A 12,541-nucleotide genomic window follows, 5' to 3' on the forward strand; every position below is an offset into this window, starting at 1 on the left:
GTATATATATATCAATACAGTTGTAAAAATATTTGTATATATAAATACGTATAATACAGTTTTTAAAATATTTGTATATATAAATATTTAAAAAACTGTATATAATCTTTTAAAACCACTTAAATTGTCTATATCTCTTCTTTTCTCTCTCCTTACAAAAGTGCTATATCTCATAAACAAGAAATTAAATTTTTATTAGGAAAACTAGTCAGCATATTAAAAATTCTAACATACGCAGTGTTCTACACTCATAGTCCTCAATCTTTGCAAAGCAACCAGGGAAATGGGTCTTCTTTTATTTCTTCTCTGGGGATAAACTTGGTCATCATAATTTTATTGCCATCAATGTATATTTGCTTTTTTCCACTTATGTAGTTGTTATTTTGTACATACTGTTTTTCTATTCCTCCTAATCTCATTTTGTATTAGTTTTTAGGTATTATACTTTTACTTGACACAATCACCATGTTATAATCTGAAAACAGGAACGTCTGGAGGGTTTACCATCAAAAAATGACATACAGATATTTTATATCTGGATTAATAATACTCAAGTGATCATTGAACAAATTTATTTCTGTTCTTTATATTTTCCAATAAAGTTTATGTTATTTTTAACATAAGCACAAAAGACATCTTTTGGGAGGAAAGCCTATGAAATGATGTTCTTTCCCAAATGAAGTGCTTTTTTCATAGTCAAAGAACTATATATATATATATATATATATATATATATATATATATATATATATACCTTAATTTCCCAGATAAAGTACTTTCGCATAGTAAATGAACAATAATATATATATATATTATATATATAGTGGAACCTTTATTTTAGTCAATTCTGTGAATATAAAGATGTTATCTGCTGTAGATTATCAGGTGTGAAGGCTGGCTTCTTCCTTTCTCATAGCTTCATTAAGGATATCTTTGATAATCTAGTCAATTACTCACATAAAAGTTTATAGTAGTAGAAAAATAGGTATGTTCTTTCCTCGATCAAGTTTTGTGGTAAACATGTCTATGATTCCCCACCCCAACTATTTTTATATTTCCCTATTTTAGATATTAGGAGAATTGATCTCTCAAAATTGTGTGACCTTTGGCATGAACCTCCTTCCTGAATAGTTGGGCTAGTCCAGCTGCTACTTCCCAAGAGTAATTTCTGCTTAAGATTCAGAGCTGCAAGTGACTTAGGAAATCACAACTGTACACCTAAAAGTAACCTTACTAGTGAGGACACCTGAGACCATCACAGCATCACACAGGTAATAAACTTCAGTGGGAGAATTTGAACCCAGGTTCTCAGACTTGTCAACCAGCCTGAACCAATCTCTAACTTGTGAGTAGGTAGAACAAAGACACAGGAGCTAGACACAGGTGAGTCAGAACATGAACAGAAGTTTAATTAATTTGAGAGAGGAAAAGGATCCTTGCAAGCAGAAGCCTCCCCTCCTGAGAAGGGAAGGTACAGTAGAGTTTATAGATATTTCAGATGATGGGTGGGCATTTTTAGATCTTGAGTTGCTGTTTCCCTGGCAGGCTCCATGGGCAATGCAGTTGTTCCTGGGTCCTGTAGGAACAGTCTCCAAATTGACTTGTCTTCCAGCGGGGTACAGAACCAGAGGGAACAGGAAGGAGTTCAGTACCCACTTCAGTTCACTTAGCAATTACAAGGAACGGGGATTGTGAGCATGTTCAGAGATGTGATGGATGTTGATTCTCACATCCCTGGGAAATAGGGAGAGCTAAGATTATCAATCCATCAATGAGCACCTGGTACTGTACACTTTAGGACTGCTGTTATGCCAAGCTCATATACCTGCTTGCTTGGCCTTAGTGCTGGGAAATAGGGCATCTCCCTATTGTCATATATTTTGACAAGATTCCAAATCTAATTTTCTTTCCATTTACTGCCTCCTTCATATTGAAGACCGACAGAATCCAAATATGGGAATGCAATAATAATTAGATAAATCTTCATAGATTTTTTAAATTTATTAATTGTTCTAGAAGTTTCAGTATTAATGGCCAATCTAGCTTCATCAAGTCTCTTGCTAAGATTTTGATAAATTTGTTTTTCCCTTCACTGATTCTTATTATGACTAGGGTAGGGAACCTTTTTTCTTCCAGGGGATGTTTGGATATTTATTATATTATATGGTCAAAATTTTAGTTACAAGGAATATATATTTATTAAATTTGTTTAAATATTTAATTAATTCACCCTTAAAAAGCTCCTAGAGTTGTTGAATTTCAAGATTCACCTATGATTGCCACAGAGAGGCCAGACCAAATGGACCAAGGTCCTATGTTCCCTTCCGGTTTTATGAGGTAATATTTGGATTTTTGACTATCCTCCATTGTAAGATTTTTACAAATGAGTTCCTATCTTAAGACTGGTTGCTCTTGCTGCCATATCTGTGGTTGGCAGAGAGCACAAATATTTGCTGACTGAGGTAATTTCTAGGCTTTCTTGATCCCCTTGCTGTGGCTCTTGATAGATGTTAAGCTTTCTTAGGAAATATTATTTTAGGCTATTAGTTCTTTTGTCCATTTTCCATTTCTCAGTACTAGTTTATTCAGTTAGATCAAGATTTAGTTACACAATAATATACCATTTTTTATTTTTTATTCTAATTTGGCATTGAGTTTGATCTTTATTCTAAAAATCAATAGTATTTAGACATCTGATTCAGATATAAATCTAGTAATGAAGTTGTTTCCTAAGCACCTTAATTTCTTCTGAGATGAAGTCACATTTACATATATACATATATTCATATATATATATACATACATATATATGTATGTATATATGAAATATATGTATGTAAAATGTTATTTTTGTCCAGGTACTGTGCTGATAATTTTACAGTCTTTTTTATTTTTACAATAACCCTGGGAAGGGAGATTCTATTATAATCTATTTTACAGAGAAAGAAGATGAAATAAAGATAGATTAAGTGACTTGCCCAGGGTCATACAATTAGGAAAAGTAAGAGATTGGGACTGGATTTGAACTCGAGTTTCCTCACTCCATTTCTAGTGCTCTATACATTGTGGCTTCACCTAGCTAGTGCTTGCTGTGTCCAATGCTTCCTGATTCTTTTCTTGGAAAGACAGTATTCCTGGTATATAGGTGTGAAGAACTCAATATAGTTTTATTTTTTTATTCCTGAAATGCATTTTCCAAGATCTTTTACCACTCCTCCTATATCCATCTGTGTTAAAGTCAGCAAAGTATAAGCTGAAAGAACTTGAAATTTCTAATCTACTCGTTTGTAGAATTACTCTTAATTTCTCATTCACTTCAATCAATGTTGGTCAAGTTGAAATTATTGTCATGATAATATTAAAAATATTAATCTAGTTATGCATGGGGGAGGGAAGGGAAGGAGGGAAAAATGTGGAACTCAAAACCTTACAAAAATGTTGAAAATTATCTTCACATATTGTTGAAAAAACAAATTTAAAAAGTTTACCATAATTACTGCAACACAAGATAATGAAACATCCTATAATCATGGTCCTTTTGCTTTTTGATATATTACAAAACTAATTCCATCCATTATTGTTATTATTTGCATTTCTGAGGAGAATCTATAAATAATCCTTCCATTTAGTGGAAACTCCCTTCTTTTCTCCTGATTTTATTTATAGGGAGAACATCAAAGATTAAATGATTCATTTCGTCTACTACAATAAACATATGGTAACCTGGCTAGGGAGCTCACATTAGAAAACAAGTAATCAAGTTGATGTATAGAGATGGTTGAAAATCTGGGTGCTTAATTCTCCTGTATTTCTTTTTCCTGTTACCTTGACATCGTTGCCATAGAAGGGAAGGCTGTCAGATAGGAGTCAGGGAAATGTTTTATTTTTTGTTTAATTTCTTTGTCAAAAAAATTTGTCATTAGGATACCAATGGCACAGTGGACAGAATGCTGAGGTTGGAGTCAGGATGATCTGATTTATAAATCTAATCTCAGATAATTACTAGGCAAGTCATTTAATCTTTGCCTACCTTGTTTTCTCCATGTTTAAAATGGGGGTGATAAGAACACCTATGTCCTAGGGTTGTGAAGATCAAATGAGATCATATTTGTAATAAATTTATCACAGTTCTTGTCCTGAAGTAGATACTTAATAAAAGCTTGTTTTGTTTCTTTTTTTTTTTTTTTAGTTTGTTTTGTTTTGAGTTTTTTAAATCTTAGTTAAATGGTACTAGGAAGCATATTAGTCTGCTTAAATCTTATACCATTATCTAAACTGCAGTTGTTATTTAGATTCAAGTTGCACTTTAAGAATACTAATCCGGCAAGAGTTTTCAGGAAGAATTCCAGGGACAAAACATTATAGAGCAGTCTATTTTAGAGGCTAGCACAATTGACTAATGAGGAACAAAAAAACCTGAAAGAGGAATGAATAAAACTTTGATGATTGATTGAACATTGAGAAAGAAGGTGAAGCAAAAGTGTGTAAGGAACTAAAGCTATTTAGATGGATAACAAAGAGAAATAAATACAACTATAGATCTGAATAAACACATATTAAGTATTGAATAAACTATGTCCAATGTGCTGTGTTAGCAGTAAGGATAAAAAAAAGGGAGGGACAAAAGACAGCCACTTCTCTCAAGTCACTATCATACACTATGGGAGACAGCAAGTAAGTAAATATGTACATTCAAACTATATTACAGGTATACTTTGGAGATAATGTAGGTTTGGTTCCAGATCACCACAATAAAAAGAACATTGAAATAAAGTGAGTCACACATATTTTGGGGTTTCTCAGAGCATATATAAAAATTATGTTTATACCATACTGTAACCTATCAAGTGTGCAATAGTATTATGTCTACAAACACTGTACATACCTTAATTAAAAATACTTTATTCCCCAAAAATGCTAATCATCATCTGAACCTTCAGTGAGTTGCAATCTTCTTTACTGGTAGAGAGTCTTGCCTTGATGTTGATATCTATTGACTGATCAGGGTGGCGGTTGCTGAAGGTTAGGGTGGGTTGGCACTTACTTAAAATAAGACAATACTGAGATTTGCTGCATCGATTGACTCTTCCTTTCTCTTGAACACTTAGAGGTCTTTGTAGAGTTATTAATATTAGCATAATTCCAATAGTTTTATCTCAGGGAGTAGGGAGACTTTAGGATACGGGAGAGAGAGGTGGACAGTGGTCAATGGAACAACTGGAACACATACAACATTTATTAAGTTTGTTGTCTTATATGGGTGTAGTCCATGGTATCTCAAGATAATTACAATAATAGCATCAAAAATCACTGATCACAAATGATAACAAATGAAATAAATAAAATATTGCAAGAATTACCAAAATCTGACACAGAGACACAATGTAAGCACATGCCATTGGGAAAATGATGCTGATAGATGTGCTTGATGCTGGGTTGCCACAAACCTTCAGTTTGTTGAAAAAAATCATGATATCTGTGAAGCATAATAAAGTGAAGAATAGTAAAACAAGATATGCCTGTATAGAATAAATAAGAAATAGTTAATAGGGAAGGTATTACAATTAAATGGAGTTGGCAAAGGTTTCCTGAAGAATATGGAATTTAATTGGGTCCCGAAGAGAGCCAGGGAAGCCAGTAGATGCAGGTGAAGGTGGAGAGAATTTCAGCTATAGGGATAATCAGAGAAAATGCTTAGAATTGAGAGATAGAATGTCTTCTTCATGGAACAGCCAGGAAGCAAATGTCATTGAATGTAACCAAACATGGCAAAGGGAGTAAGTTGTAAAAAGACTGGAAAGGTAAGTGGGAGCTAGGTTGTGAAGAGTTTTGAATTCCAAACAGAAGATTTTGTATTTCATTCTGAAGGCCCTTGAGTGGACTATGCTTAATTGAGTGTGTGGGGGTAGATATGAGTGGAAATAGAGCATATATGGAAGGTTCTGTGATGAATGTTGGCAATAAAAGAAGTCAGTCCTTACCCTCAAATAACTGACAGTTTACTAGATGGTGGGAAGACAACACATTAAAGAGAGCTAGAAACCAAGAGGAGGGGAAGAGAGGGGATAAAGGTATCAGCACAAGGGTAAAGCTGCTAGGGAAAAGGCAGAAAGGTGAAGAGAAAAGTCTGAAGTCAAAGAAGCATGGCTAGCTTAAGCACCTAATGAAATAGTGACTCAGGTCAAATACTCATAAGAGGAGAAGGAGACAGGCAAAAGTATTTACTTGGCAAAAAGTTATTACTGGTGGGTAGGTGGAAAAGAGACTAAAGAAAGACATGATCAATGTCTTCCAGTGTTTGAAGAGCAGAAAAGGAAAAAAAATGGATGATCCTGGTTTTTTTTTGGCCACCAGGATCAGAATTGGGAGCAAATGGATGGAAACTTCAAAGATACAAATGTAGACTTGACATTAGGAAACATTTTTTGAAACTTGGAAACATTCCCAAAGTGAAATGGCCTAACTCCAATATTATTGAGGTCTCTCTTACTTGAGATCAGTGTTTGAACAACTATTTGTATGGTCTGTGGTAGAAAAAAATCTTGCTTAGTTATGACTTGGATAAGATGGCCTCTGAGGTCCCTTCAGCTCTGAAATTTTATGATTTTATGAAACTACTACTGTCTGGACCCAAGTGATTTCATTGCTCTAATCCTCAGTTTTCTCATCTGTAAAAAAATGGAATTGAACTAGCTGAACTGGGAAGTCTTTTCCTCTAGACGCAAGAATTCTGTAAACTTATCGTTACTGAAGATTAGAGCTTGAGCTACTGGGGAAATAGGAATAACAGAAATATGGAAGTCTAAAAGAAGAGCTAATTTGAGGGGAAAGTTTATGTGTTTGGTTTCAAACATGTTGAGTTTAAAGAATCCACAAGGTATCTGGATGGAAAAATTCCAAAATAGTATAAGAAGCACTGGAGACCCAGCACTGAATATCAGGAAAGAGGTTTGGGTTGGGGACTTGAATTTTAAAATCATAGGCATATCATTTAACTAATCAATAATAAGAACTTGCTAAGTGCAAACTGTGAGGTAGGCACTATGGTGCAAAGACAGAAGTTCCTACCCTTAGGGAGCTTATATGGGGAAATGATAATAGCTATCCCTGTAGAGAACTTTAAAGTTTGTTTTATAATTATTCTTCCATTTTAGCCTTTCTATAATAATGATTGGGGCAGCTAGATGTTGGATAGAGAAGCAACTCTGAAATCAGGAGGACCCAAGTTCAAATCTAACCTCAGACACTTCTTACTATGTGACCTTTTCAAGTCACTTAACCCTGATTACCTTGCATAGAGGGCCAACTCTAGTCATTCTGATCCATATCTGGTCACTGGACCCAGATGGTTCCAGAGGAGAAAGTGAGGCTGGTGACCTAGCCCAGCGCCCCCTCACTCAAATCCAATTCATGTGCATGTCATGATATCACCTTCCTGAGGTCATGGTCTACTTTGAGAATGAAGGACAAATAACAGCCCTTGGCAGGTAGATGTTGTTATTATCCATATTTTACTATTGAGAAGATATAAAAAAGTTAAATGACTTGCACAGGGTCACACAGCAAGTAAATGTCTGAGGTCAAATTTGAACTTAGGTCTTCCTGACTCTAGATCCTATTTTTTTAAAGTTAAATTACTTGTTTTTGTTGTTGTTCAGCTGATCAGTTGTGTCCGACTTTTTGTGACCCCATGAACATCATCCATGGGATTTTCTTGACAAAGATACTGGAGTGTTCTGCCATTTCCTTCTCTAGTGTGTCCCTGTATTACAGATGAGGAGCTGAGGCAAACAAAGGTTAAATGACTTGTCCAGGGTCACACAGAAGCATCTGATCTTCCTGACTCCAGCCCCAGTGCTCTATCTACTGCACCACCTAACTGCCCTAGCTCATCACCAACCAATTAAATAACATAAATAACATAAGCAAATTTAAGTTATGCACAATACTATATGTGTGTATATGTGCATATATATGCACATATACCTACATGAGTTCTGTATTTGTGAATATATACACACCTATATGTGCATAAATATTGACTTAGGGGCCATTCACATCTGGGGCAGGGGGAATGAAAAAAAAGACCTCTTCAAGGAAGTTATACTTGATTTGAACCTAGAGAAATTCAGTATTTTAAAAGGAGTGGAGTAGAAGATTTTAGAAGGGAGAGCATTCCAGCTTGGGGGACAGAGAGCTCATGCAAAAGCAGGAAATAGGATAATTTGCAACAAAACAGCAAGCTGGTCAGTTCCATGACTTGAGAGAATGCCATTGATGTGGGAGCTGCTGAGGAGGTAGAAGTGACAAGAGGGTCTAATTGATTGGTTATAAAGGGGGATGCCTTCAGGTAGAGAACCTGGGTAATTGGAAGAATGATGGCATCCTAGAAATAGGAAGATTAGTTAGAAGGGGTGAATTTTTTTTGAGGGGGGATTAATGACTTATTTTTGAGCATGTTAAATTTGAGATATCTCTGGACATTTGGGTAGAGATGGTTAGCAGGAAATTTAAGAAATGAAGGGCTGAAATTCAGGGGAAAGACAAGGGCTGGACATATAGCCTTGGGAATCATCCACATTAGATGTGATGGTTAAATCCAAGGTCATTGATCAGAGAGAGACAGATAGATAGAGACAGAGACAGAGACAGAGACAGAGACAGAGACAGAAAGAGACAGAGACAGAGATACAGAGACAGAAGCAAGACAGACAGGGAGACAGAGGCAGAGAGACAGAGACAGAAAGATAGAACAAGAGAAGAATGCCTAGAATGGAATGGGCTACCATGATTTATGATCAGTTTTTGAACTGATATATGCACAATATGGCTATAGGGGCATTTGAGATACCTTCTGGTGCCTTTAATATATGAATTGAAATAGAAATGCATCCACTGGAGTTCTGAAATTCTATGATTCTTCTTTGCTTATATAAATAGAAAAACCTGCTTCTGAAATAGCTTCTCTGTGATTCCTTTTTCATGAATCCATGGAAGATTTAGGAACACTAATCAAATTTAGCTATAGAATATTTGAATGATCATATTGATGTATGTAACCAGCACATGGGATAATTACTATAAATTTTGTTATATTTTATCATCTATTTTGTAAATATAACTGAAGGTCGAACATACACAAATTTAAAAAAATATTTTTATTCCAAGCTCACTTAGAAGTTAAGGGCTAAAACTGAGAGAAGATAGAATTCTCTAAAAATGGAATGGCTATTATGTAAGATGGTGAGTTTTCTGTTACTGAAAATGTTAAAAGCTAGCATGTTAAATAAGATCTGTCAGATAATGTTTGTACATTTTTTTAGGTTTTTGCAAGGCAAATGGGGTTAAGTGGCTTGCCCAAGGCCGCACAGCTAGGTAATTATTTAGTGTCTGAGACCGGATTTGAACCCAGGTAATCCTGACTCCAGGGCTGGTGCTTTATCCACTACGTCACCTAGCCGCCCCTTATGTTTGTCCATTTTTGAAGAAGACCACAGTAGCCTGGACATGATGCCATGACAAGTACATGAACTGGATTTGAGTGAAGGGATACTGCGTTAAGTCACCAGCCTCACTTTCTCTTCCAGAGTCATCTGGGTCCAGTGGCCAGATATTAATCAGACAACTGGACATGACCTTAGATATGAGGCAATCAGAGAAAAATGACTTGCCCAAAGTAGTTCCACAACTAGTGTCTGAGATTAGGTTTGAACTTGGGTCCTCCTGACTTCAGGGTTGATGCTCTACCCACTGTACCATCTAGACCCTTGTATATACAAGTAATATACAGAACAGATCAAAGGCAACCTGAAAGATGAAGGCACTAACACCTTGAGGGACTGAGCAAAGCCTTTTGTAGAACATGGGTTGGAACTGTACTTTGAAGGAAGCAGGCAAACCAAGAGGCAGAGCATCCCAGGGAAGAGGGTAGCCAGGACAAAGAATAGATATGGGAGATGGAGTGCCCTATTAGAGGAAGTAGAGGTAGGCTTGTGTGACTGGGTCACAGGGTACATGGAGAGGACTAAAATGTAAGCAGTCTAAAAAAATAGAAAGCAGTAAATTTAGGAGAATTTTAAATGCTAAACAAAGTTTATATTTAATGCTGATGGTGACAGGGAACCACTAGGTTCATTGAGGGAAGGGTGACATGGTCAGAACTATATTACAAGGGAGATGAGTTAGAGGACTATTTGAAGCAGGGAGACTTCTTAAATAGTCCCAGGTAAGAGATGCAGGAATGAAGCTTGCAGCAATATGAGAGCAGAGAAGGAGATGTATACAAGATATGTTATGAAGGTAGAAATGACAAGATTTGAAAATGGACTGAAAATGTTGAGTAATGAAAGTGAGAAATTGAAGATAATACTGAAGTTATAAGCTCAAATGACTGTAAATTTGATGGTTCCCCAGACAGTATTAGATATGTTTGAAAGAGGGGAAGGTTTGAGGGCAAAGATAAATTCCATTTTGAACATGTTGAATTTAAGGTCTATGAAAGATTTCAAAAGGATATTCAAGAGGAAGCTGGTGATGTGAGACTGGTGCTTAGAAGACACTTTAAGGCTGTTATGTTGAGAAACAGATTGGAGAATCTCTATAGTGAGATATCACCAGTGAATAAATATTTAGAGTGAGAAGTGAGCCCAGGACAGAGCCTTGGAAAACAACCAGAGTTAGCATATATGATCTGGACAATGAATAAGCAAAAGAAACTGAGAAGAATCAGATCAACAGGAGAACCAGGAGAGAGCAGGGTCATGAAAACTCAGAGAGGAGACAGTAGAAAGGAGAAAGTGATCAATAGTATCATATATTGTGGAGAATAAAAGATGAAAACTAAGAAAAGGTTATTAGTTTTGGTAATAAAGAGATCTTAAGCAAGTAAAGAGAATAATTTCAATTGAATGATGAAATGAGAGATGTCAGATTGAAGAATAAGAGATGTAGTAGAGTCAACAAATATAGATGACTGAGATTCAATAAGAAGGGAAGAAGTATAGCATGGTAAGAGAAATGGTGAGATGATGGGAAGGCTTTTTATGGATGGAGAAGAATGGACATGTTTGTAGGTAGAAGAGAAGGAATAAGTAGATAGAGACTGAAAATAAAAAGACATTATGAAGTATATTGGGTTCAATATACTGAAATGAAGGGTTACTCTAGAGGAGTTGGCCATGGCAAGAAGGAGGGTCATATCTACATGTTAAATCTGAATGAAAGAGATTGTAGGGGAAAACATATGAATGCTGTGAAATGAGGAAGTGTGGAGAAGGGGAAACTCTTGTTGAATGGTCTCAATGTTTTCAGTGTAGAATGAGATGAAGTAATCAGTTTAGATAGTGCAGTGATGGGATGTCATAGTAGTCTGAAGAGAAACAAGGATATTTAAAGTAGACATTGTGGAGAGTTGGGTAGTTAATTAGGAAGTAAGGATTAATATTTGCTTTCCTGCAGTGAAAGCTCAGTTGAGATTAAATAACATAAATCTGTAGCAAACAATCAGCAGTTTCATAATTTTCTTCAGGTCTACTCAGTATTATGTGAATAAGAGTAAAGAAGTAGAACTTTGGAGTCATTACAGGCAGGAGCTTGATAATGATAAGGGACTTGAGGATTAGTGTAGATTTGGGTTAGTTTACTATGGGGTCAACATAGGGAAGGGCAGAGAATAGAACCAATGGATGAGGAAAATTGAGGTGTGAAAGGGATGGAGGTCACAAAGTGAAGTATAGGGTTAAGGGAAATATAGAATGATAAAAGATTATAAAATAAAGGAGTTTGGGGGTTTGTAAGTAAAAATGGAGTACTGTGATTGTAAGATCAAGAGTATGTTCATCTCTGTGTATAACTGATTTAATTTGGAGGAGGTGATAAAATTTGAAGGTATTTTGATATGTATGTCAAAATTCTTATGAGGGTAGAAGATGGAGAAAAGGCAAAAGTTGTGATTTAGATCATGAATTCATTGTTAAAGAAAGGAAAATGTCCTGCATATTGCTAGATAACAACTACTAGGTTCTGGATTGATTGATAAATTTGTATAGCATGAACTTCCAAGGAAAAGACATTAATTAGCAAAGGTGGTAGAAGGACTATGGAAATGGCAACAAAGAACAAGGAGTACTATGACTCTCACATTTTTTCTATGACTAGGGGGTTGGTGAAATACAAGAATAGATGTAGTCAGTACAGGAAAGATTGTTAAGGGAAGTGGTATCATCTTAAGGGAGCCATATCTCAGTGAGGCCCAAAAGCATGAGAAAGAAAAAGATTTGAGAAGAAAGGAAGTGGTTAATTATAAAACAGGCAACTTAGAAGTCACAGTGGAATGGCAGAAGATATGGAATGGAAGAGTAAGGGGGGTAGGATCTAAATGGATGTGCAAAGAAGAGATGAGTTGGAAATGGAGAATGGGATTGGTATCCCTACATTTGAGTCCAACTGTATCCATAGTTAAGCATTCAGAACTGGAATGGGGTATTAAGTGGTGGAAGTTTGCTCAACACTAAGCAGTGAATCAAAGTAGAATATCTATAGT

The sequence above is a fragment of the Macrotis lagotis genome, chromosome X (genome assembly GCF_037893015.1).
Source record: "Macrotis lagotis isolate mMagLag1 chromosome X, bilby.v1.9.chrom.fasta, whole genome shotgun sequence".
Classification (NCBI taxonomy): Eukaryota; Metazoa; Chordata; class Mammalia; order Peramelemorphia; family Peramelidae; genus Macrotis; species Macrotis lagotis.